The following is a 7525-nucleotide window of genomic DNA, read 5'->3' on the forward strand; positions in this document are numbered from 1 at the left end:
TATTATTATTATTATTATTATTATTATTATTATTATTATTATTATTATTATTATTATTATTATTATCATTATCATTAAACATGATTTTATTATTATTATTAATATTATGACTATTTTTATTACTAGTATTATCCTTATTATAAGTATCCTTATTTTAATATATTATTATTATCATTATTATTATTACTACAAATAAAATGACTAATATTATTATCAAAATTATTATTACCAATATTATTATTAAATCTAATTATTAGTATTATTATCCTTATTTTAGTACTATTATAATTATTAATATTTCAAACAAAAGAAATTTATATATAAAGAGTATATTACATACTATATTTTTATATGAAATATTATTAACTATAATAATAACTAAATTACATATAGTGTATAAATATATTTTAAGTAATAATATAAACACATAAAAAAGTATATATATATATATATATATATATATATATATATATATATATATATATATATATATATATATATATATATACTTGATATATGTTCGTGAATACGAGGCCAACCTTGCGTTGTTCAATTCCGTCGTATGCATATTTTGCCACAATATCGTATTATGAGTTTCATTTGCTCCCTTTTTAAATGATTTTGCAATATATATTTTTGGGACTGAGAATATATGCGCTGCTTTTATAAATGTTTTACGAAAGAGACACAAGTAATCGAAACTACATTCTATGGTTGGATTATCGAATCGAATATCACCCTTTTCAGTCTGGTAATCTAAGAATTAGGGAACAGAAACCCTAATTGACGCGAATCCTAAAGATAGATCTATTGGCATAACAAGCCCCATCCAGGTTACGGATGCTTTAGTACTTCGATTTTATCATGTCCGATGAGAGTCCCGAAATGATGGGGATATTCTAGACGCGTTTTGTTAATGTCGATTACCAGGTGTTCACCATACGAATGATTTTTAATTTGCGGGTTACGCGTATTATATTGTACACGGGTTACGTGTGCGGGTAAAATTGAAATCTTGTGGTCTATTAAAATTATGGAAATGATTGATTACGATAAACTAATGAACTCACCAACCTTTTGGTTGACACTTTAAAGCATGTTTATTCTCAGGTATGAAAGAAATCTTCCGCTGTGCATTTGCTCATTTTAGAGATATTACTTGAAGTCATTCATGGCATATTTCAAAAGACGTTGCATTCGAGTCGTTGAGTTTATCAAGATTATTATTAAGTCAATTATAGTTGGATATATTATGAAATGGTATGCATGCCGTCAACTTTCGATGTAATGAAAGTTTGTCTTTTTAAAACGAATGCAATGTTTGTAAAATGTATCATATAGAGGTCAAGTACCTCGCAATGAAATCAACTATTGTGAATCGTTTATAATCGGTATGAACGGGTCATTTCAATCTCCACCTTTATTTCTCTAGTTTTGAATTAAATACTTGTAATAGCTTAAAATGATGTTTATTTATGTTTCAATGCTTATGATTAGTGAAATCTTAGCCATGCTAGGCTAATTTGAGTGTGTTTGCTTATCTATGAATCTCTAATGTAAGCATTTGCCCTAAATTGATTGGATGAAGTTGTTTGAATGAAATACATGAACAAGTGTTATTGTGTTAGCTATAGATCCATTGCTATGCATTTGTTTTAGGCTTTACTTTGATTACATAGATTGTGTAGTGATATGGCCGAAACGGACAGTTTTATTTATGCGGTGTCGTTAGGCCACAAGGCGTAAAAATCAACCACTAACAGGATGGTAATGGTTTTAAGTTTATGTTTAGTGGGGCCTAAATCTTACTACTCCTTATTATGAGTAAGGGAAGTATGACCTAGGTCGTATTTTAAGATATCAATAGAATCGAACATATATTTAAAGCTTAAGATAATTCTAAGGCGCATGAGTAGTGGTTTGTTACCTAATTTTTGGGTTTTCTAGTTTATATGAAAAAGTAAAGTAAATGCGATAAAATTTGTAATTCAGATAAGGTTAAAACAAGCGCATGTTATGATTTCGTCAGTTACTTTGTCGAGATTATGGAATGCTGGCTCATGAATAGGCAGTGACCTTGTATTCATTACACTAGTCCTAAACGCCCTTGTCATAAGACATGTCACTGGGTAATGCGATAGGCTTAAAGATTCTGAATAGACAGCAACGTCCCTTACCCCCGACGCCCGTGCAGTCTGACTACAGGCATACACGTTCAGACGGCTCATCCAACAACTCGGTTGGGTGAGGTATTAACATTCCATAAAGGTTAAAACTTTCTTAAGCATAATGGAATACAGGGTTTACCATATCCGAGAGACGTGATGTGTTTTGATGTTTTCGTTAATGATTAGGTTTAAAAGATAGTTAGGCCCTTAAAAAGAGTTCAACCATAAAGAACACCATGGCCAAGTCAAGTTTGACTTCCGTGAACACGTTCGGATATCCTAACGGTCCAATCCTTTATGTGTTCAAACAAATAGTTCCTTAGTTAACCAAGAATCCCTCAAGCGGGGTGCAATTCTTGAGACCGCGTTATGGTGAAGTGTACTAATCAACACTGACCGGGTTCCATGGCCTTACTTAGCAGAGGTACAACTTATAAAAACTGCTGTGCTTCAGCGTGCACGTACGAAGTTTATATGCTTGGTGACTACACTAGCATGGTCTAGGACTGAAAATGTACTAGGGATCTAGTTAGATGTTTCACTATGAAAGAGTCCTCAGACGGAATCCAAGGCTCGGTGGGCTTACTACAACCGGTGTGCCTCAGTCAAACTTACATTGTATCTGATAGACTTCTCTTACCAAGAGGTGACACAGATAGTGTACTCTGAATCGGGGTTCGTGACTTTCCAATAACAGAGCCGATAACTACGTTCTATTATTTAGAAAAGCGATTGAGTTTAAAGCATAATCGGAAAGCATCTCGACACATGCACAAGCCATAATATTATTTCAGCATTATAACTGACTACATTATAACATACACTAAAGATAACTACTCGCTAATCATTGCAACAATATCACAAGGCATAATAATGGAAAACATTATATAGACATAAAGGATAGAAGTACCAGTAGATTAAACGAGTTTCGAATATAAAAGTGACAACTTCAAACTCCAGACGTCTCCTAATACAATCTTCGGCGTTCTTCTCCGGGTACTAGGTTTCCCGCTCGGAGTTGAAGACCCTGAAAGTATGACTAATATTGTAAAAAGAGAGAGAAAGAAGTGAATTGAAGTGTGTGTTGAAATGGATGACAAAGACCCTTTAAATAAGCTTGAATTTTTCCTGCAAATGGCTAGCAGGCCGTTTGGCAAGCTATTTGCAGGGGCCATTTGCAGGGGCCGTTTGCAGGGGCCGTTTGATCAGTCAGCCCGTTTACCATGGCCATTTGCCTTGGGCGTGTGGCAGGCCGTTTGGCATCCCATTTGGCAAGCCGTTTAGCTTGCTGATTCTCTGGATCGTAACTTGATTTCTTGTCTTTCACCGTTTTTGCTCTAGAATCTTTGTTTTAGCTCCGATTTTCTTGATTCTTCTTACACCGTCTTCGTAATCACTTGTTCTTCAATTTTAACCGACGAAGCGGGTATTCTGGCAATAAAGTTTAGCGTAATCACTTGTTTTCAATTGGCCTTTATTCAACATAGTGGTGTTCAATTATCTTAAGTGATTTTGATTGTTAAAGGGTTCTAAGTGATTTCAACCCAAGCATAATCTCAATGACCAATCATGCTTAAATTGATCTTAGAATGCAATGCTTATGTGAATTTGCAAAGTGTAATTTGATTAAGATTTTGTAGCGATGCTGAACATTCAATAGTTCAACAACTAATACAATAACAATTTAGGTAATATGGGGCAATCCAAGCATAGAGAGGATTAGGTAAGTGAATACTACTTAGTTAATTGATTTAGTTCTTAATATTTAGTTACTTGTTACTTGTTACTACTTTTAATTGTTAAGTTTAAGTTTGTTTACTTGTGCACGTTTTAGTTGTTAATTGAAATCAATCAAAACCCCCAATCAAACAAACCCTAGGACGATTACTATGTTCAATTATTCGACTTACACCGCTCTCTTGGGACGAACTTGAAATGAATACTTATATAAAAAGTTCTATAATAACCGGGTTCTAAGTGCTCGTTAGTTGTGTGTGCTTATTTGTAGTATTTGAATCTTGTACAAATTTGAGGGTAATTGATGTATTTTTCCACACACATCACACTTTCTTGGTGCCGCTGCCGGGGAGCGGGTAGCTAGTTGAATATATGGTTTAAGCTTTTAATTGTTCAATCCTTTTGTAAGGATTTATCCTTGCAAAAGTTACTTTTGTTGTTATATATATATATATATATATATATATATATATATATATATATATATATATATATATATATATACATATATATATATACATATATATATATATATACATATATATATATATATATACATATATATATATACATATATATATATATATATATATATATATATATATATATATATATATATATATATATATATATATACATATATATATATAGTGTTTGGAAAACTGCTTGTGTTTGTGTTGTGATTGAAGGATAGGTACTTTGGTGTATGAAAAGGAGATCCCAAAAGGATCAAGAGTTTGCACATCCATTTTCCGATCCGAAGAAACACGTACACGGGGTTTACAAGCGTAGAGAAGAAAGGGTATTTAGAAAAACTTTTGAGGTTTTGCCATTTTTTTTAAAAGAGATGGATCCTAACGGTCAACCAATTCACAATGAAAAGGGTAATTCAATCAACCAACTATCACTTAATCAAGAGCAACAAAATGATCCAAATGACACACCGATGTGGAACGCTAGATTGGTGGCACCTACGGTGGTGCATCCGGCTATTACAAAACCACCAATTGTAGCCGATAATTGGAAGATTGAGGGAAACTTCTTCACAATGATAAAAGATATGTTCTTCCATGGATTAATAGAAGAAAATCCTTTCAAACACATTCAACACTTTAACGATATTTTTGACATCTACAAGACCAAAGATGTTACCGATGATGCTTTTAAGCTAAGGGCATTCCCCTTTACACTTTAAGGAGATGCTAAAGCTTGATTAAGGAATTTACCACCCGATTCTATTAGGACTTTTCAAGATTTAACCGATGCTTTTATCAATCACTTCTTTCCACCATCAAAGGTGGAACGACTTAGAATGGAAATTAATGGATTCATACGACGGGATGATGAGTCTTTGTATGATGCATGGGTACGTTTCAAGAAGATGCTACGAGCTTGCCCACCACATGGTTTGACTAAGAAGGAGTACATCAACACATTCTACCGGGCTACTAATGCTTTGACTAGACAATATTTTGATTCCTCCTCGGGTGGAGTGTTTATGTATAAATCACCAATTAGGGGCGAAGATTTGTTAGAAGACATCTCGGTTAATACTTACGAATGGGCACCTTCACCTCGAGATTTACCAAGGAAAAGTTTAGCACAAGTAGAAAGTGATAATGGGCAAGTCATACATGCAAGCTTAAATAATCAATTTCAAATGTATGGGAAATAGTTGAAAAAGCTACAACAATCGATAGTCAAAAATGCAAGTAGGTTGTCAACAATGCGAGGGCCCACATCTTACGAAGAATTGTCCCCAAATTAATCAATGCAACCATATTGATCTAGATGACATTCCCATGAATTCGGATGCTCATGTCAACTATGTGAGTAATAAAAACTATCAATGGAGTGGAACATCAAACCAAGGCTACTAAATTCCTAACCAAAAGCAAGTCTCGTTCAACAATCAAACCAATACACCACCCGGATTTACAAACCAAAACCGAAACCAAAGTTACAACAACTATAACTAAAACTGAAACAACAACTTCCAATACCAAAACTAACAACCTTACAACAATCAACCTTATAACAACGAACCTAATCCAAATTATCAAAACAACCAAGGAAATCAAAGTTACCAAAAGCAAGGTTATAGTCAATCACAAAATAACCAAGGTTACAATCAACAACCTCAACAAAACATTCAACAATCCCAACCTTCAAGGAGTCTAGAAGAAAGCATGAAAAATTACATAAACAAGGCGAAAACAATTGAAGCATTCTTGTTAAAGGAGAACGAGTTATTAAAGCAACAATTGAAGCATCAACAAGCTTCATTTCAAAACCTAGAAAGCACCGTTGGACGACTTTCTAACCAAGTTGCCAAAAGACCTCAAGGCACCTTGCCATCCAACACTCAAGTCAACCCCAACAACAATTACTACAAGAACCAAAACCAACAAAACCAAAACAACAACAACAATAACACAAGAACTATCCCTATTGAAAACGTCAACCAAATTGAGTTTGTCAATGTCATTTCCACAAGAAGCGGTTTAACTTATGAGGAACCACAAATCCCAACAACCCCAACCCAAACACCAAACCCTATTACACCAACTTCAAAAACCGTTGAGAATGAATCAAGTGTTAATGGAGATTCACGAGAGGTAAGGGATGAAAAGGATGAACCACGAAGGGTTAAGGGTAAAAAGAATGAAGGAGCACCTTTAAGGAAGTACATAGAGCCGATTCCATATCCGCAAGCTTTGAAGAAATGAAAAAATTGAAACTCAACGAAGGGACTTCATGGAAATGACGAAACAAGTTCATGTCAACATGTCGCTCATCCAAGTACTTAAGGGCATGCCTAATTATGGGAAGTTCATTAAAAATATTTTATCTTCAAAAGGAAAATATGCGGAGGTGTCGGCCACATTTCTCATAGAGGAATATTCAGTCATTTTACTAAAGCAAAATATGCCTCCCAAATTAGATGATCCTAGTCGGTTTGTAATCCCATGTTACATGGGCGGGTTGGAGGTGTATGATGCACTTGTCGACTTGGGGGCTAGTGTAAATCTTATGCCCTATTCAATTTATAAATAGTTAAATCCTAGGGAACTAAAACCGACCCGGATGGTATTAAAAATGGGAAACTAAACGTTTGATACACCAATCGGCATAACCAAAGACCTTGTGGTCAAAGTTGGTAATTGACCTTTTCGGCCGATTTCGTGATCCTCGTAATGAACGAGGATGACAAAGTACCAATAATTTTGGGACGATCTTTTCTAAACAACGCCGATAACATTGTTTATGTGCAACAAAATAAATTAAATATCGGGGTGAAAGACGAAAGACTTGATTTTTATGTGCGTCAAGTTGATAAGAAACCAAATGTGTCAAGTATTGAGTCTTTTGTCAAATTGAGGTCATGAGTTTGTATGAATAAAATGAATTAAAGGCTTTATTGGAGGTTGACACTTCGGATGTTGACCAATTTGATAAATTTGAGAATTTTGATGTTGATGTAACACCCTGAATTTTAATACATCGGAAAGTGTCGCCAGAAAGTGTCACCAAGAAGTGTCCTCAGAAAGTGTCAGGAAAAGTCTACCTATACTTGTGCATTTTCAGATTTTACATCAGAATCAGAATCTGATAGTTTT

At 34.2% G+C, this 7525-nt stretch overlaps 1 non-coding gene across 1 annotated transcript; it reads right to left on the reverse strand.

Moving 5' to 3' along the window:
* Positions 1–5208: 5208 nt before the first annotated feature.
* On the reverse strand, positions 5209–5315 carry LOC139886712 (small nucleolar RNA R71). Its single transcript, XR_011772584.1, has one exon. It is a non-coding gene; the product is annotated as a small nucleolar RNA R71 (small nucleolar RNA).
* Between the last annotated feature and the right edge of the window lie 2210 nt (positions 5316–7525).

This window comes from Rutidosis leptorrhynchoides, chromosome 1, assembly GCF_046630445.1.
Source record: "Rutidosis leptorrhynchoides isolate AG116_Rl617_1_P2 chromosome 1, CSIRO_AGI_Rlap_v1, whole genome shotgun sequence".
Classification (NCBI taxonomy): domain Eukaryota; kingdom Viridiplantae; phylum Streptophyta; class Magnoliopsida; order Asterales; family Asteraceae; genus Rutidosis; species Rutidosis leptorrhynchoides.